This window comes from Sus scrofa, chromosome 13 (assembly GCF_054392235.1).
Source record: "Sus scrofa isolate SSC_HxYL_T2T_F1_AM1 chromosome 13, Sscrofa_HxYL_maternal_Yorkshire_Landrace_v2.0, whole genome shotgun sequence".
Taxonomy (NCBI): Eukaryota; Metazoa; Chordata; class Mammalia; order Artiodactyla; family Suidae; genus Sus; species Sus scrofa.
The window spans coordinates 55174152-55194314 of NC_139395.1; the positions used below are offsets into that span (position 1 = coordinate 55174152).

The following is a 20163-nucleotide window of genomic DNA, read 5'->3' on the forward strand; positions in this document are numbered from 1 at the left end:
ATGACTGAACACATGCACAGAGATACACGGTTAAGGAGTTGCATTAATCAGCATCTTTTGTAATAGTAGAAAGATTGGCAATAAGGTACATGTCCAGAGACAGGGGGGTGGTTGAATAAGCTGAACTATCTCCACAAAATATAACAGTCTGTGGCTAAAATGAACACTGCAGGGAGTTCCTGTTGTGGTTCAGCGGTAATGAAGCTGGCTATTATCCATGAGGATGTGGGTTCAATCCCTGGCCTCGATCAGTGGGTTAAGGCTCTGGCGTTACCAGGAGCTGTGGTAGGTTGCAGACAGCTTAGATCCTGCGTGGCTGTGGCTGTGGCATAGGCCAGCACCTGTGGCCTAAACTACAGCTCATGGCAACGCCAGATCCTTAACCCACTGAGAGAGGCCAGGGATTGAACCTGCATCCTCATGGAGCTAGTTGGATTTGTTTCTGCTGCGCCAATATGGGAACTCCTAATTTGCTAACATGAGCTTAGGAAACCAAGCTGATAACCATCGAGTATATTAAGTCAGTCTAAATGCAATTATCTCCTCATATAAAGACAGTCACCAGCTCTTGTCCACATTAGAAGTCCCCTCTGATCCCAGGAATGTCTTTAATTACAGTAAGAGCAGGAGAATAATGGTGTCTGTGTGTTGAGCACTAACCCTAACCCAGGCACTGGCTGGTACTTCATGCATGTTCCCTCCCTGGATCCTCACAGTGGCCCAGACACAGCTACTCTCATGTCTTTGAATTTCCTGGGAGAGCCTGAAATGGGCACTTGGGGCAAGTGATTTGTTAAGGGAGATCACTAATGAGACATCTGTAAAGGAGTAAGAGAGGGAAGCAGGATGGGGCAGGGAAGGTAAGGAAAGATGTGGGTTTAGCTGAAGTCTTGTCTCAGCCTGATCCCATGGACTGTATGTGATACCATAGCACTGTCCCACTTTGAGGCAAGGACATTGGGCTTGTATCCCCCCACCTCAGTCAGTCATTGGCTATAGGACAACGGTAAGAGCAAGCAGGGAGACAGGATCAACCTCCCCAGTATCTCTGAGTGAGGCGCTTCCCATAGCCAAGGGCAGTTGCTTTGACAAGAGAGCAGCTATAAGCAGCCAATACTCAAAGTAGCCAGGGGACAGATGTGCTGGACCAGTAAAAGGGATGTAAGCTGAGCACCTACTTCCTACATATTATTATTTTACAGATGGGTTGGAGTAGATAAGCAATGAGATCCTGCTGTAGAGCACAAGGAACTACATCTAATCACTTGTGATGGAACATGATGGAGGATAATGTGAGAAAAAAGAATGTATTATATGTATAACTGGGTCACTTTGCTGTATAGTAGAAATTGACAGAAAATTGTGAATCAACTATAACACATTTTTTTAAAAAGCAAGTAATAAATTTTGAATTGAAATTCCATTTTGGAGGAGAGAGGAAAAGGATGAGATTATACAGAACACACCAAGGTATTCAAAATTAGTTTTTTTTTTATTAGTGTATCTCATTGTTCATTTTGCTATTTTAAAGCTATACAAATATGTTCAATATTCCTCTGTGTGTATAAACTATTTCTCTAAGATAAAAATAGAAACAAACAAAAAAACCACCCCAAAACACATGGGGAAACTGTGATTCAGAGAAGTTAAATAACTTGCCCAAGGTTACCCATCTCATAAGAGTTGGAGCCATGTCTTGAACTCATCTGAAGTCTTGCTTTTAGCCATGAAACTACACTGTTGCTCATTTCACAGAGGGAAAGGGAATTGAAGCTGTGAGTGGCCCCATGTCCTCTGCCCTACCAAGTGCCCTCACAATTTACTCTCTGTGCTTCACCTTATCATCTTGGCTGATAAGCAGTTCCAACCTGGGTTGTTGAAAAAGGGAGCCACAAAAAGCCTTTGTGCTTCTACAGAGATCCCTGAAGGTTGAATGTCAGAGCTGGTTGCTAGGAGATGTTTCTCAAGAAAGTTTCCTTTGGAAAATGAGCCCAGGCTCTGCCCACAGCCCCAAGTTATTGTACCTGGGAGAGAGACATCCCAGCATTGTGTTTTCCCCAAGGTACTAGGAGATCCGATTCCTTCTCCAACTGGTTCTGCCAAGCCCCAGTTCAGAGTGTGTCTTGGCTGAAAACAGTCTTCAAGCCAAACTCAGCGCCCTAGAGAGCAAGGCCCCTTGGAGATGACCTATCTGCCCTCCTCATTGTGGGGAAACTGAGGCATGGGGGGTTGAGGGAGTCACAGTGAGGTAGCGCCAAGTTTACGCTTTTGTCCCTTTCAGTAGAGGACCAGGCAGCTCTCCCACCCCCTGGGCCCTGACTGGTGAGGCAGCAGGGACTCAGGATATGAAGACTGGGTGCATTTCCCTTTATTAATCCTTGGGTTTCAAAATATTCTGGATACAGATGATTACTTGCTCAAATGGAAAAGAAGAGCTGCATTTATTGGGCATCTACTATGTGCCAAACCCTGGAATAGGTGCTTAAGGGTCTTCATCTACTTCATCTGACTTCTGGATTATTTTAGGATTAGTGTTCCCTGGCTGCTGTTTTTTTTTTTTTTTTCGTCTTTTTAGGGCCACACCCATGGCATATGGAAGTTCCCAGGCTAGGGATAGAATTGGAGCTGTAGCTGCTGGCCTACACCATAGCCACAGCAACACCAGATCTGAGCCGCATCTATGACCTACACCACAGCTCACGGCAGTGCTGGACCTTTAACCCACCGAGCGAGGCCAGGGATTGAACCTACATCCTCATGGATACTAATTGGGTTTGTTACTGCTGAGCCACAACAGGAATTCCTGTGATATGTTGTTGAGACTCTGGATTCTGTTTTCTTCTTCTGAAGAGTATAAGATTTGGTTTTAGCAGGCAGCACAATTACTGGTTGATTCCTTTGAGATCCCATGGGAGGCTTGGTTTTACACTTTGCTAAGGAGAGCAAAGCCCAAGCTATTTCCCAAGCCTCCCTAACTTGACGGGAGTCACCTCCAAACTCTCTCTTCTGAGGATCTTGAAGGCTTTAGCTCTAGGTTGTGTCAGGGCAGGCCTAGGGCAGCCCTTACACTAGAGCGTGGTCCTTACTCCCAAGGCCTGGCCTTCCTGGTGTCTCAGGTCAACAACGCCTGGGATGAAGTTCTGTCCAGTGTCTTCCAGCATTTCTGGACTTGCAGTATCTCAGTTTGCTCTCAACCCCCAACCAGCTGCTCTGGTAAGCCTTGGATTGTCTTGCCCTGTGTGTGCATTGCCCCACCTTTGGGCAAGGACATGTGGGTCCTGGGAGACCACAACCTCCCCCTCCCCCAGACTTCTGGGGCCACCTGGCTGTGCAGCTCCCTCCTCGCCCATGTCCTGTCCTGTAGATTCCTTCTGCTTTTGCTGCTCCAGTGGTGCCAAACTCTGATCGCTGACTCCTGAGCTTGGAGGGATTGTCATGCTCCATTTGGTCTCCCTTGCACTTCTCATGCTCATAAAATTGTCCCAGGATGAGAGCCCGGGTGACGAGGGACCCACCTTGTGAGTTTCCCTTCCCTTAGAATCACTATCTGCTTTCCACTACCTGCCAACAGTTACCTCTTATTTTGTCAAGCATTACAATATTTTGGGTTGTTTCGGAAACAGGCAGACCTGGTAACAGCCAGATGTGAAAGTCCAACTCATAGCTGGGCACTCTTTCCCTGTATTTACCTTGGAATGCTCATAAGCACCCTGAGAAAAAGGATTTAATAGCCTCATTGCACAAGTGAGGAAACCACGGTTCAGATGGGTGCAGTAAGCTGCCTGAATGGCAGAGTGGATGAGCTGAAAACTAGTTTTCTGGACTTCAGAGCCCATGTTTTGACCCAGTACTGCCCCCGCTTTCAGTGGAAAAGCTAAAATCAAAACTATCACTGTTGCCCTCACCAAAACAGCAGTGAGCCAATTTATACATTTTTCTATGTCCCATTTTTCACCATGTTGCTTTATTCCTCTTTCTGCCTTGACCCCCTGGTCTGGGTGATCATCACCCTTCACATGCGTGATTATAATCACTTCTTACAGAGCTTCCATTGCTTGTTCCCTACAACACTTTTGCTCCCTTTTTTTTTAATGGCTGCACGTGAGGCACATGGAGGTTCCTGGGCAAGGGATTGAATCTGAGCTGCAGCTGCGATCCTTTACCCTGCTGCACCAGGCTGGGGATTGAACCCTTGCCTCTGCAGCGACCCTAGCCATTGCAGTTGGATTCTTAACCCACTGTGCCACAGGAGAACTCCCTGACTTACTTTCTTTTTTTTTTTTTTGTCTTTTTGCTATTTCTTGGGCCACTCCCGCGGCATATGGAGGTTCCCAGGCTAGGGGTCTAATCGGAGCTGTAGCCACAGGCCTACGCCAGAGCCACAGCAACGCAGGATCCGAGCCTCGTCTGCGACCTACACCACAGCTCACGGCAACACCGGATCATTAACCCACTGAGCAAGGGCAGGGACTGAACCCGCAGCCTCATGGTTCCTAGTCGGATTCGTTAACCACTGCGCCACGACGGGAACTCCCCTAAGTGTGTTTCTTAAATAAGGCTTGAACTCTGTAAAAAACTCTGTAAAAAACAGAGTTGCCGTGAGCTGTGGTGTAGGTTGCAGATGCAGGTGGGATCCCGCGTTGCTGTGGCTCTGGCGTAGGCCTGTGGCTACAGCTCCGATTCAACCCCTAGCCTGGGAACCTCCATATGCCGCGGGAGCGGCCCAAAAAATAGCAAAAAGACCAAAAAAAAAAAAAAAAGAAATTTTTCTTAACATAATTATGGGGAGAATTTACTTATCTAGGAGCACGGAGCTGGTCAGCATACAACCAGGTGGCCCCTTGAGAATCCCATGCAGGGCTCCTTCCTCAACAGCCCCTTCCTCATACCTGGAATAACAGCATCAGCAGCACCATAAGAGCCAGGCACCTCACTTGGACCATACTTGCAAGATGCTATCTTTGTCCCCTTTTATGCATGGAGATACTGGGGCTCAGAGAGGTTGAGTCACTTGCCCAACGTCACACAGCTGGCAAGTGGCAGAGCTGGGATTTGCTTCCTGCATCTGGAAGGAACCACCTAGTCAACAGCATCCAAACCTGGCCTGGATTCTCCCTTCCCAGACTGCGTGGGGGTGGCGCAGGGCACATTGGGGTTTTCTGGAACGGGGCAGGGGCAAGGAAATCATCAGAGAGGCCTGGCCCCAGATCCCATTACGCCAGGGGAGATCGGCTTTCCCCTGTTCTGGCGCCGTGAGCAGGGCAGAGAAGCGGGCAGGCAGCCACTTCCCTGGTTATTCAAGTAGAAAATTACAGGTGCCCAAAATAGCCTGGGCATTCTTTTATTTATGAATAAGCAGCGAGTCCATGGACTTGGGAGGGGGGCTTATATCTATTTTTTCCACTGGCCATGTCTCTGAGAACTACAGGGATGCCTAGCTCTCTTAGGGAAGACTACCCCAGAAGCTGGGGATGCTGGCAGGATTGGGGTGTTTTCAGGGCATGGTCGTGAGAAAAGGAGACGTGACCATGTCCTTCTCAGTTCTTGCTGTGTGATCTTGGGCAAATGGCTTAGTCCCTCTGGGCCTTCATTACTTCTGTAAAATGAGGTGATTCCCACACTTACAGAAACGTTTATTTTCCTCTGAGCATAAAATTAATACTTGCTCATTGCAGACAATGTATAAAGGAAAAAAAAAAAAACCCTCCAAACCCAACACAAAATGACCATTATATCCCTCCATTGCCCCACCCTAATTAAGATCATCAAGGTTAATATGTGGTAATGTGTACTTTCTTTCTATGCGTGTATTAAAGAAGGACTGGGAGTTCCCTTCATGGCTCAGTGGTTAACGAATCCAACTAGGAACCATGAGGTTGCAGGTTTGATCCCTGGCCTGCTCAGTGGGTTAAGGATCCGGTGTTGCCGTGAGCTGTGGTGTAGGTCGCAGACGAGGCTCGGATCCTGCATTGCTGTGGCTCTGGCATAGGCTGTTGGCTACAGCTTGGATTAGACCCCTAGCCTGGCAACCTCCATATGCCGTGGGAGAGACCCTAGAAAAGGCAAAAAAAAAAAAAAGACATAAATAAATAAATAAATAAATAAATAAATAAGGACTGGTAGAGCCCAATGCCTGAGCCACTGTGCTCTAAAAATAGAACCCTCACCTCCGGTCAAAAAGTGAGCTCATGTCTGCCCTGGGGAGGCTTGGAAGCAGGTTCCCCAACACCTCGCACATTCCCTTTCCGTTTCCCCAGGCCTCTGGAGACAACCCCAACTCCAGCCCCCTGAGGGTTTGGTGAGGTGGGAAAGCCATTGCACGCATCTCAGAGGCACATGTGGGGCCCAGTGTCTCCTGGTGGGACATCCCCAGGATTGGTGCATAACTGGCTGTCCTGGGCATGGCTTGTGGACCCCTGTCTCTCCTCCCTAGAGGGTCAGCACAGGAAGCTGCTGCCCTCTTCCAGGCTGTCTTGACTAGTCAATACGTGAAGCACTCAGAGTCGGCGCCTGACACGCAGTGTGCTGTCAATACATCTAAGCTGCCTCTCTGACTATTACATCATTATATTCCTAGTTGGGAGCTAAACAGCCAGAGGCTATTCCCTTGTGGAGGCTGATTTGTAACGAACCTGAGGGCACAGCAGCTGAATCACTTGCAGGATGGAAATAACACAGCACCCATTACAGTCACTTCCTTTTATCGGGCACAGCACTGGGGGCCAGAGGCTCTTCTGAGTCATCTCATTTGCTGCTTATAGCTACCAAGCTAAAGGGTCATCACTAGTCCCCATGCACAGATGAGGGAACTGAGGCTCAGAGATGTTAAGTAACTCTCCCAAGGCCACACAGCTGCCAGGGGGAAAACAGGGGCTTTAGCCCAGGTTGGTCCAATGTGGGATCCCTCATGCAGGAGGCTCAGCTTGGGGGGATGAGGAAGGGCTGGTCCCGGCCCCAGGGGAGCTCAGTGTGTGGTAGCAGAGGCCCAAATCTGTTACTTTCCCAAGTTCCCTGGGTGTGCTGATGGGTAGAGGGAGAAGGCTGTGGGCTCTGGAGTCAGGTTGTCTTGGTGTAGGCCTCTAACTCTGACACCTCTTAGCTCTGTCACCCGCTTAATTTCTCCAAGCTTGTTTCCCATCTGGAAAATGAGGATAATCAAGCATTGCTGAGAGGATAAAATTAGGTAACATAAGCTCCCAGTATAGGTGTGGGGCATAGTAAGTGCTCAGTAAATCCAACTCTTACTAACTTTCTTGTTGTTCTTATTCCCGGAGGACCTATTGAATTTCTAAGGACCACCTTGCTTTCCATCTGACTGCTGAGCAGAGCCATGGCTGGTTCAGCTCAGGGAAGCCCTGGCCTTCTCCCAGCACTTGGGGTTGGCTGCTTCATGTCACGTAATACAACCCTTGGTCTGGGCTGCTACAGACACGAGCCCCAGTATGAAAAGTGGTAGCTGGGCACGGGGGTTCTGCCCAAAGACACCCAGCATCTGCTCCATCCACTCTGCTTCCCCCTCTTGGTGAGAGATCAGCAAAATTTTGACAGCCCACCTTATGCTCTCAGTGAGGGTGCAGTTCTGTGTAGCAGGACAGTCAGGCCAATGTGATGTTTGTCCACCCTGGGTCAGGAAGATAATTTTGTAGCGTTTGATTACAGGCAGGTCCCTGATGGAAACTCACCCCAGACAGCTGCTGCAGCTTGACTGAGAGAAGCAGGGGAACTGCTGCTTCAGGGATTGCTTCCTGGCTCTGGGAAGCACCCGCTGCACCAGGCAGTAATGCTGGGGCAAGTCCAGGCTCCGAGAGTGGGCTCTGAGATGGCTGCCTACCTGAATTTGATCCCTGGGTCCATCAGGGTCCACCAATGATGTGCTATGTGACCTTGGAGCAGGCACCTAACCTCTCTGAGCTCAGTTTCCCATATGGGAGTCACAGTAGTGCCCACTTCACGGGGTTGTTGTGAGATGGTGCCTAGTCTATAATAATTACTCATTAAATGGGATATTATTATTATATTACATTGTTTGGAGGAGCTACACACCCTCATGTATACACAGCATGGTGCACTCTTCTGCATAGAGACCCACCGCTGAGCTACTCCCTTCTCAGCAGACAGTGGGGCACAGAGATCTGTTTCTATTACTCTCCCCCTTTCCTCCATTATCACCCCCATTCCTGGGCTTCAGTTCTCATCTCTTCGAAGGACACACACTCCTGATGGTTGGCAGAGCTGCCATCGCCAGCCCAAGGGAACCAACTGACTCTTTGATCAGATAAAAGGAATAGAAGGGAGCTCCCGCTGTGACACAGTGGGTTAAGAATCCGACTGCAGTGGCTCAAGTCCCTGTGGAGGTGCAGGTTCCATTCCTGGCCCAGCACAGTGGGTTAAGGATGTGGTGTTGCCACAGCTGTGGCTTGGATTCAGTCCCTGGCCTGGGAACTTCCATATGCTGAGGATGCAGAAAGAGAGAGAGAAAGAAAAAGTAGCCATTTGTTAAGCCCTTACTGGGTGCCAAGTACTGTGTTCTGTGGGTTCCATTATTTTATTTATTTTTGCTTTTTAGTGTCTCACCCACAGCATATGGAAGTTCCCAGACTAGGGGTCGAATCAGAGCTACAGCTGCCAGCCTATACCACAGCCACAGCAATGCAGGATCCCAGACCCACTGATCGAGGCCAGGGACTGAACCCACATCCTCATGGATAAAGGTCGGATTTGTTTCCACTGCACCACGAGGAGAACTCCCTCATAGGTTCTGTTATTAACCCATTTCGTAAATGGGAAAGCTGGGGCCCAGAGAGATTAAGAAGGTAGCAAAGTTCACAAAGCTAGTGAGCAGAAGAGCCAGGAGCCAAACTGAGGTTCTCCTGACTTCATGGCCCAAGCTCCTAATGCAACACTAATACTGACTCCAACTGGCTAACCTCAGACCCCTCACTCTCAGCTCCTTGGCCTGGTTCCCTGGGAGCCTATCAACTTCTGGCCCCCACTGTCATTTCCTCTCTAGCATCCACCTACTCTGGCCCTGCTTCTGCCTCTCTCCCTTCATCCGGAATGCTGTCACCCTCCTCTAGGCTTGGCTCATTCCTCCAGGGCTCTGCTTAGTTGGCACCTCCTCCAGGAAGCCTTCCCTGATGCCCCACCTCACCAGGGTTAGGTACTCTCAGGCCCTTAACTCCCTGTGAGGGGGTAAGCTTGGAGGAGACCCTGTTCTCTGGAAGAGACTATCCCTACACAGCTCTCCCAATGACCCAGCCTCCCATGGCTGCCAAGTCCCTTCCCTGGGACCGCAGGGCCTTTGCAGGGCAGGAGGTAGAAGGCAGAAAGCTTCAGCCCTTACAGCCAGTCCAATGTGTACAAGTCACACCTGCCCCAGCCAGGCCCTGGCTTAGCTCCTACAGGTGCCTGTGGCTTCTTGAGGAGGCAGGCCAGTGCTCTGCAGGCTGGAGGCCCCTGGTTATGGGCAGAGGGGTGCCTGCAGGCCGCAGTGCCAGTGGGCAAGACTGGGCCAGGAAATTCACCCTGGGACATCTCTCTCTCCAGTGTTCACCTGGCTGAGGGCCTGAATGGGACATCTCTGGAAAAACTGCCACTGGAACTTTCCACTGACTGGCCCGGCTCTGGAATGCCACAGGATGCAGACAGGAAGCCCGTGGCCTTGTCAGGCTTGAGTCCCGTACCTGCTCGGGCCCAGGCTAGACTCAGAGAGGAGATGTCTGTAATACACGGGCTCTAAACAATTTTAGTGCCACCAGGCCCTGACTGTGGGCTTTTGGAGCCCTGCTTAGGATTTTTTTTTGGCCACACCTGGGGCATGTGAAAGTTCCTAGGCCAGAGAGCAAACCTGTGCCACAGCAGCGACAACACCAGATCTTTAACCTGCTGCACCACAAGGAAACTCCCTCGCTTAGAACTTTTTTCTATCAATGTCCAAGAGTGGACCTGCCTATAATTTACTTTCCTTTCACTGTCCTTGAACTTTGATGTCAAAGTTATTTTAACAAAAAATGAAGTGGGAAGTGTTCCTTTTTTTTAAACACTAAAAAACATTTCAAAAGTTCAAACATATTTAAAAATGTATTAGACAAGTAAAAGGCGTACATTTTGAAACCATCACTATTTATAGAAGACTTGGTTTTGAAAGAGGAAAAGCTGTGAAGGAGCAAGAACATACAATAGAGAAAGAGATAGCCACCTCACTAAGTGGTACCAGGGAAAACTGGAGAACAATGCAGAGCAACAAATTCACAACATTCCCTCATACCACAAAAATAAACTCAAAATGTTCCAGAGACCAAAATGCAAGACCCCAAACAAGCAAACTCCCAGAAGCAAAGGCAGAGAGGACCTCACAGCAATCACAGCAATATTCCCCTTGTCTCCCAAGGCAAAAGAATAAAAGCAAAAACAAACAAATGGGGCCAAACTCAAAAGCTCCTGCACAGCAAAGGAAACCATCAACAAAATGAAAACAATCCACTGAGAGAAAATACATGCAAACAACATGACCAGCATGGTTTCAACATCCAACAGCTCATACAACTCAATACCAAAAAAAAAGGAAACAACCCCATCAAAAAATGGGCAGAAGACCTAAACAGACATTTTTTCCAAAGATGACATGTAGATGGCCAATGGGCACATGAAAACACTCTCGACATGGCTTATCATCAGAGAAATGCAAATCAAAACCAACCACAATGATATATCTCCCCACACCTGCCAGAATGGCTATCATCAAGAAGTTAACAAATAACAAATGATGGCAGGGGTATGGAGAAAAGCAAACCCTTGCATACTGTTGGTAGGAATGTAAATTGGTTTGGCCATTATGGAAAACGGTATGGAGTTTCTTCAAAACTAAAAATAAAACTGTATGATCCAGCAATCCCACTTCTCAGTGTAAGTCTGGAAAAAAATGAAAACATTGATTCAAAAAGATTTATGTACCCCAATTTTCATTGTAGCACCATTTACAACAGCCAGTACATGGAAGCAACCCAAATGCTCATCAACATACAAGCAGATTAAGATGTGGTATATATATATATATATATATAGTGTATACACAATGGAATACTATGCAGCCATTAAAAAGAATGAAATTCAGGAGTTCCCATTGTGGTGCAGTGCAAACGAATCTGACTAGTATCTATGAGGATATGGGTTCAATTCCTGGCCTCACTTAGTGGGTTGGGATTCTGGTATTGCCATCAGCTGTGGTGTAAGTCACAGATGAGGCTTGGATCCTATATTTGCTGTGGCTGTGGTGTAGGCTGGCAGTTATAGCTCTGGTTCAACCCCTAGCCTGGGAACTTCCATATGCCCCAAGTGCGGCCCTGAAAAGCAAAAAAAAAAAAAAAAAAAAAAAAAAAAAAGGAAATCCAGCCATTTGCAGCAACATGGAAACATGGATAGACCTAGAGAACACCACACTCAGTGAATTATGTCAGACAATGATGAAAAGCCAAACACTGGAAGATGTCACATATGTGGAATCTAAAAAACAAATGTATATAGCAAACCAGCAACAGACTCACAAAGAAAACAAACTCTGCTTTACCTGCGGAACAGGAAGGAGGGAGGGTGTTGGCTGGGCTGCACCCTGCAGGCCTTGTAGTTGACCAGCAATGAGACCAAAGAGCCCAGAGACATGAAAGGCTTATCCAAAGCAAAAGCTCCTGGGTGACATCACAGTGGAGCCCAGTGCAGCAAGCTGGAGAGATGGCAGGCATCTTTACTACTCTGGGGAGGAGGAGCCTGACACTTATAGGGGAACTGACGTCACCTTGGCTCATCAGTTACCAGGGAAACCAGAGCTGGGCACGTCCCTCACAGCCCGTCAGGTTAATGAGCATCACAAAGGTATATGTTTCCCTTTAATGAACTAGCAGGTGGAGCCTTTCTGGCCTAAGGATTAGAACAATCACTAGCTGGGGCAGGGGGCAAGCACATTCACGTGCCTAGGGTGTAGGTGAGGCAGGGACTGGTGGCACATGGGATGTACAAAGAGCAAGACAACAGCTGTCTTGAGTCGCCTGACCATCCAGTCCACTCCAGATACCCTGTACAACCCTTACAATCTTGGTCCTCCCCTCTTCTGTGATATTCCTGAGATCAGAATGACAAGGAGCACTGTAGCCAAATACAATACAAATACAACACAAACGAAACAGAGTCCAAGGGGTGGGCAGCCTTTGGAGCCAGGTGCTTATTGGGTCAATTTTTCATGGGAGTCCCAAGGAGGGTGAGAATGGAGGACTGCAGACCCAGCAGTCACACTCATTTAGCCCTGAGGCCACTACTGTCAGCCAGTGGCTCACAGCAGGGATGGAATGTAAGATGTTTAAACAGGCACAGGAAGGGGAAGATCAAGACCATTAAGCAAAGTTCAAGCAGAATAGCATTCTGAGATAACAGACTGCCCCTGCCCAGTTGTGTCCTGGCCTGCAGCTCCATACTGCCTGTCCACCTGCATCCACCCACAGTTCCCACAGCTGGTGCTGGATGCTGGAGACGATGTTAACAGAATGGCACCTTTCTCTAGTAAGGGGCGGAGATGAATTACCTTACAGTCTTAAGGGGGACTAGGGTAGAATACAGGTGAAATCTCTAAGTCCCTTTCTAGTCTTATTCCCCATGAGACAGCAAAGCCAAACCACAGAGATTTACCTGTCGATTCCAGGGCCGTTTTGTATGTCCCCCTCTGAGGGTAGATCCTGGGGCAAGAGCAAAAACAGCTGAACTCGGGGTGTGTTGACTATTATTTTTTCTCAGTTGACATAGGGTAGGAAATGGGACAATTGCTCCTGGTGTATTTCCGCATGTTGAAAGAGCGAGTTTCTCTGTGTAGTTGCTGTTTAAGTAGTCCACCCATCCTTTCAGTTAGCCCAGGAGCAGTGGGGTTGTAGGGAACGTGTAAATGACAGCATAGGTCAATTTATCGGCCCATTCCTGAACTTCATGGCTGGGAAAGTAGTTTCTGTGGGCGCTGTCGATGTCCCTAGGGCTTCTGTATGTCACGCACAGCAGTTCTAGACCTTGAATTTTGTTTTCTGCATCGCTCAACACCTCGGGTAGACCTTTTATAACATCTTCTACCCATTGTCACACATTGTAGATGGCATATAACCGCTGTTCCATCACACTGTATCATTGCTCTGCCTATTTCCATGGCTAGGACCAGAAGCTCAAGGGTACTCATTATTTTGCCATTGCTACAGGCCCTCATCAAACCCTTCCAGGTGACTGGTCATGTCCAATTCACAAGACTGTCCCTAAGGTAATATTCCTAAAGCCCGTGTATGTAAATGTTTAGGGTGGTGGGTCGGGAGTATGCTTGTCTTATCCAACCAGATAACACCCAAGTATCTGATAGATAATCCTGGTCCTGGTGTTTTGTCTGTATTCACCAGCCATCCCTTGTGCAGTCAGATGAGCCACAGGCATGGGGCTGTTACTTTTAAACTGGAAAGAGACTCTGAGGTTAACAGGATATCATCAATGTGATGAAAGAAAAAGACCACTCTCATGGCGGTCAGCTGCCACAGGGCCCCACGTGCTAGCCTTCCACAACCTGTCTTTATTTCCCAACATCTTGGGTGCTCATGGGAATTTCCTTAGTCTGCTGACTGGCTCACCAATTGTTGGAGGGCACCTCATGGGCCAGCAAGAGCAAAGGGAAAGAACAGATCCTCCCCCAGAGCCTTCTGTGGGAACATGGCTCTGCTGACAATTGATTCCAGGCTTCTAGCCTCCAGAATGTCAGCGAATACACGTCTGTTGTGTTCAGCCACCCAGCCTTTCTAGTGCCTGGGTGTGATCGCGGAGTCTCCATGGGGCGTTTACAAAAACCGACCCCTTCAGGGCTTTGGGGCCTGAAGGCAGGACTCCCATGAACACTTGCCACATCATACGGCCCCACAGTGTTTCCAACAGATCAGGTGTATTAGGAAAACCCCACAGGGTGGCCCCTCAAGACAGCAGTCACCTCCCAGTTTGTGGCTGAGTTCTGCAGGTTCTGGGTGTGACACCCCTCATGGAAGACCAAGGCCCCATCCTGAGTTTCCTTGGGAGACGTCACCAAGACCAAGCCAGCCCTTCTTGGTTTTCCTGGAGCAGCCTACTGATTGTTTTTGACTCCTCATAGATTTTTATTTTATTTTTATTTTTTTAAATTAAAAAAAACAATCGGAGTTCCCGTCGTGGCACAGTGGTTAAAGAATCCGACTAAGAACCATGAGGTTTCGGGTTTGATTCCTGCCCTTGCTCAGTGGGTTAACAATCCGGCGTTGCCATCAGCTGTGGTGTGGGTCACAGACGTGGCTTGGATCCCGAGTTGCTGTGGCTCTGGCGTAGGCCAGTGGCTACAGCTCCGATTAGACCCCTAGCCTGGGAACCTCCATATGCCGCGGGAGTGGCCCAAGAAATGGCAAAAAGACAAAAAAAAAAAAAAAAAAAAAAAATTTGCTCTTTAGGGCCATACCTGCAGCGTGTGGAAATCCCTAGACTAGGTGTTGAATTGGAGCTGTAGTTCCTGGCCTATACCACAGCCACAGCTAGGCCAGATCCAAGCTGTGTCTGTGACCCATACCAGAGATCAGAGCAACACTGGATCCTTAACCCATTGGGCAAGGCCAGGGATCCAACCTGCATCTTCATGGATACTAGTTGGGTTTGTAACCTGCTGAGCCACAACAGGAATTCCATCCTCTTAGATTTTTAGATGAAGTTCCAGCTCTTTACCTGCTGGTTCCCTCTGCCCCAGGCACTGAGATCTGATCTCTCACTTAAACAAAGCCCCTCCTTCATGTGGGCTTAGGAGACGCTGTGTTCTGAAAGCAGATCTGGGGCCCCAGCGTGGGAGCTGCTTTTGGGTTTCTGCCTTCTCAAAAGCTGGCTTTTGATTTGGCCCCTCCTGCCCCACCTTCAAGCCCTTTCACGACTGAAACTAAATTCTTCTGTACTTGAAGTTCCTTCTTCAGCCCCACTCCCAGCAGAACTGGAGCCCCTACTAGTTGGTAACTCTACCCACCAGGTGAAGATTTATTCTGGCTAGAGATGGCACGGTTTCATCCCAATACTCAGAAAACAAGTCAGTGAGGACATGGGCCAAGGAGCCAGATGGCTCTGGATTCAAGTCCCGGCTCTGACACTTGCTGGATGTGTGATCTTTTTTTTCTCTCTTCTTTCTTTTTTAGCCACACCTGAGAATATGGAAGTTCTCTGGCCAGGGATCGATTTAGAGCCACAGCTGCAACAATGCCGGATCCTTAACCCACTGCACCAGCCTGGGGATCGAACCCGTGCCACCTCAGAAACATGGGATCCTTAACCCATGCACCACAGCAGGAACTCCTGTGCTGTGTGATCCTGAGCAGTAAACTCACCTCCCTGAACTGGGTTTTTGCCTTGGTGAAATGGAGAAGACGGGGCCTCTGGGGTGAGGGTTCTGTGGGAGTTCAGTTACTTTAACGCTTTCTTATTCTTCTTCGGGAAATGCCAATTTTACAGATGAGGAGGATGGAGGCCTGAGAGGAATTGTACCTCCTTAGGCTTCTGAACCATTTGGGGAGGTTTCAGTCCCTCTCGCAGGCATTGGCTACCATCTAGCAGTGCCGTGCAGTGAAGGTAGGAGGAAGCGGAGGGCCACCTGGGAGCTTCCCTGACTGCTCCTGGCTCTTTGTAGCTCCTTCTGTGCTCCAGATGCTCTCAGCTTCCCTCATCAGAGGACACAGCAACTGGCCTGTCATCACTGTGACTCATTTCTCTCCTGCTGCGTTGTGCACCCCCAGGGCAGGGCCTCAGTCTTGTTCACTGGTCTGTCTTCGGTGCCTGAGACTCTGGGACCCAGTAGGTGCCCTGTCAATGTTTGTCCAGTGAATGATCAACAATCAATGAGCAATTTTGCATTGGCCAGGAAATTGTGTAGGTAGAAAATCTGTGTGTGTGTGCGTGCGTGTGTGTGTACGTGTGTGTGTGAGTGTGTGTATTGGGCAGGTGGAGGGCAAATGGGGAACATGGGAATGTGGATCAGAGCCTCAAAACCATTGGAAGGAAAGGAGGGGCTGTGTGGGAAGAGGAGGCACCCAGCTGTGTCCTCCCCACCAGACCCAGGTTCTGTGTGGCTCCTCAGTGAGCTTGGCCCTCAACCCCACCCTTGAGTCACTTCCATGAGACCCAGCCCCCCTTTCTCCCTCCCTTCCTTTCTCAATTTGCTGAGCACCTACTATGTACTAGGTACAGAGGACAAAGTCGGAAATCCAACATTAAACTCAATCTCCCTTCCCTCATGGATAAGTCACCGAACTAAATATGAAATTACGAAGTGGAGAGAGCTCTGAGGGCGTAATGGGGTTGGTCCTAGTCTGCAGGACAGTGGGTGTCCCCTGGGGAGGCTGTACCCTCTTCTGACCTCCTTGGTCCCTACCCTGCTACCCCTGCTAATCCTCCAGATTTAGTAAAACAGGTGGGCCCAGTTATGCTAACGCAGCTCTGAGACAAGCTGGCCTCTACCCTGCTTATCTAAACCCCTCATCCTGTGTAGACATTTGAGGTCCACGCAGGGAAGGCTTCCTAGATGTGTCAGCTGAGCCGATATCTTTCTTTCTCCTTCAGTTTGTTTCTCTCCCAAGCTGGACTTCCAGCCATAATTGTGGACAGGAAAAGTTTTAGTCTTGGAAAGGGTGATTGAAAAGCTTTTTATATGATTACAAAACAACACTCCTGCCTCTGGGCAAACCTAACCAGCACCAGGGCACAAGCCTCCACTGGTAGAGAGGAGGATGGATTTCCCCTACTCATCCCTGAACGCATTGCTTTTGTGCAGTGCCCAACCTGTACATCTGTTCAGGTGGCTCCTGAACCCAGCTTGGGGAAGGCAAGGGCAGAGAAGAATTAAGGTGGCTTTGGGGGACAGGAAAATTCTGCCCATTTCCTGCTTCCAAAGGTCACTCTGTCTGCCTTCCAATGCCCCTTCCAGCTGCTGCCATTACACTCCCACTCTTCTCCTCCCCCAGTCTTCCACCCTCTCCCCCCCACCCCTCCCCCCACTCCTCCACCCAAAATTCAACTCCAACTCTCTTCTTTCTTTCTTTTCTTTCTTTCTCTCTCTCTCTCTCTCTCTTTCTTTACTTTTTAGGGCCACACCTGTGGCATATGGAGGTTCCCAAGCTAGGGGTTGAATCAGAGCTACAGCTGCTGGCCTACAACACAGCCACAGCAACATCAGACCTGAGCTGTGTCTGTAACCTATACCACAGCTCACGGCAATGCTGGATCCTTAACCCACTGAGTGAGGCCAGGGATCGAACCTGCAACCTCATGGTTCCTAGTCAGATTCATTTCTGCTGTGCCATGATGGGAACTCCGGACTCCAACTTTTTCAAGAGTTTCGGGCCAGGCCATACTGAGGATGGGGAGAATGAGGAGGGGAGGACAGTGTGTTTACCAATTTGCTCATGCTGGCCAGGAAAACAGGTTGAACAGATGGAATAAAATGGGGCCTGGAACTGAATGACAAAGTTTAGGGTTTGGAAAGCCACACTTACAGTCCAGCATGTGTGCTGTTCCTAATCCCACAATGCCCAGGGGTCTGGTACTCTGTGCACTGTGTCCCCTGGCTGCCACTAATGGTGGGGGTTGGCTTTGTGGGCATGTGACCTGGGTGTGCGGTCACCCAGGGCCCATGTTCATAAGGGCTGTCTGTGCCTGGATTAATGCTCTGTGATCACTGTCTTATGCTTTTTTGTTTGTTTGTTTTTGCTTTTTATGGCCACATCTGCAGCACATGGAAGTTCCCAGGCTACAGGTCGAACTGGAGCTGCAGCTGAGGACTTCGCCACAACCACAGCCATGCCGGATCCCAGCCACATCTGTGACCTATGCTGCAGCTTACAGCAACACCAGTTCTTAACCCACTGAGTGGGGCCAGGTTTCGAACCGGCATCCTCCAAACAGTATTTCAGGTTCTTAACACACTGAGACAAAATGGGAACTCCATGTCTTATGATTCTTAATAATTTTTGAGCAAAGGCCCCCCTCTCCCCCATTTTCACTTTGCACTGAGTCCTGCTCAAGACAAAGTGACAAGGTCAGTGGGTCCTTGAACTTCATTTCTGGGCTCCAGCCAATAGGTCCAGAAAGGTGTCCACCTCCTCCTAAAAGATATTTGGAGTCTGTCATTTCTACCATTTGGAAGGAACAATGAGAATCACTGAATCCAACCCCCTTAGTTCCCAGATGTGGAAAGAGATTCAAAGAGGAAGGTGCGCCTCCAAGTCTCTTCAAGTGTTTCTCATTTAGTCTTTAAATCAGTAATAGCAATGCAGCACTATTTTCATCCCCATTTTATAGATGAGGAAACTGAGGCTTGGCCATCACCCAGTATGTGAATGTCAGAGCCTCAATTTGACCCTAAGTCCTCTTATCCCCTGGTCTGGGTGCTTTCTAAAGAATCCTGATATGGAATTCCCACTGTGGTTCAGAGGGTTAAGGACCTGACATTGTCTCTGGGAGGAGGCAGGTTGGATCCCTGGCCTCGCTCAGCAAGTTAAGGATCTGATGTTGCCATGGCTGGGGCAGAGGCCACAGCTGTAGCTCTGATTCAGCCCCTAGCCTGGGAATTTCCACATGCCTCAGACATAGCTGTAAAAAGAAAAAAAAGAATCCCGACCCTGACACAAGGGTCTCAGTTTCCCCATCTGTGTAATGGGGATTGCAGGGTGATGCAGAGGATTTGAGCTAAGGATGCCACGTGCTTGGCCCAAGTGAGGGCTGCCTGGCTGGGCAGATGTCAGGGCAACCCCTTGGCCCTGCCACTTCCTTGCAGGTGTCCTCTGAGCTTCAGTGTCCTGATGGGTAAAATGGGATGAGAACATGGGGGGCATTCCTGAGGACTATAAGGGGAAAAGAAGCTGGCGTGCCTAGTTCAGGGTCAGGCAAGGTAGGGCAGAGCCTGCCCTGAGCCCAGAGCATCCATGACAAGGTGTGGCAGCCTCTGCCCTGCTGGGCCAGGAGGGCCGGAGGGAAGCAGTGGGAGTGCCTAGCCTGGTGGCTGCCAGGGGTCAGGGCTCAGAAACTGTTCCTGCTCCTGTTCCTCCTCCTCTTCCCTCACACCGTGTGACAGACTGTCAGGTGTGCCCTCGGAACCCAGGACACACCTGGCTCAAGAACCCTTACCAGAGCAGTGCTGGGGCTCGAACCCAGAGAAGGGCTGGATGTGTGGCTTGCCATTGGGAGGACCTCCCAGGCAGCTGGCTGGGCGAGTAAAGGCGGAGAGATCAGGGCTCAGCAAGGAGGCTGCTGGTGGGAGCAGGTCTCTGATTTTGTCAAGGTGAGGAGGGGACGTCATCTCCCTCCCTCCCCACGGGCTGCTGACAACCTTCTCTTGTCCCCGAGCCTCCCATTCTGGCCAAGGAGTCCTTTGGGGACCCAGGGGTACACTCCCATGGTGCTGTGTGTGGCCTTATTTCCCCTCAGGGAAGCAGCCTGAGGCCTTGGACAGAGTGGAGGTGGTGGGTTGGCAAGGATGGTGAGGGTCTCCTAACGAGGTCCTCATGCTTCGCTCAGCTGGAGGCTGGTGAGCGGGAGCCCTTCTGGACCTGGGTTGGCGTGGGGCCCATCCATCACTGGTGGGGATAATTGCTCAGGGAGCCAGTGGGGCCTAGCCAGCTGTGTGCCTTTTGGGCTCTGTGAGAACAAACACTCCTTTCCAGGCCATTTATCAAATTTGGCCATATTTTCCCTATTTTTTTTCCCCTTTTGTTTCAGCCAAGGAAACTTTCATCTAATGAAGATGAATGCAAAGCCATGAGTGTCTTGGCAAACATCAACAGAGTCGTTTAGGGAAGTGAAAAGCCTGGGTGGTGCTGAGTTTGGAGGAATGTTTTCGCGAGTGCTCAGCATCCAAGCCTTCAAGGGATTATTACACTGCCGATTTGGGGATGCAGATGGCCTCTCTCTGCTGAAGCTCCACTTGTAGCTTCCAGAGTGGCAGTAACAATATCCCCCACCATCCCTGAGCACCTACTGTGTGCCAGGCATCTCGCCTCATCCTAGTATGGAGGGTGAAATCATTAACCCATTCGACAGATGAGGAGGCTGAGGCTTAGAGAGGTGGGATCTGCATATAGTTCTGCCTGCTCAGGAACCCACGTTCAT

The 20163-nt window shown here is 49.4% G+C and overlaps 1 protein-coding gene across 2 annotated transcripts in view; it reads right to left on the reverse strand.

Moving 5' to 3' along the window:
• The window catches only part of FAM107A (family with sequence similarity 107 member A), a 92867-nt gene that overhangs the window by 61186 nt on the left and 11518 nt on the right, over positions 1-20163 (reverse strand). Inside the window, exon 1 of one of the 2 annotated variants that reach the window (XM_021068432.2) lies at positions 11567-11745. The exons of the other annotated variant lie outside the window; for it this stretch is intronic. The gene's annotated coding sequence lies outside the window, so the exon portion shown is untranslated. Of the gene's footprint in view, positions 1-11566; positions 11746-20163 lie in introns of those variants that run through there. 2 annotated transcript variants of the gene reach the window in all.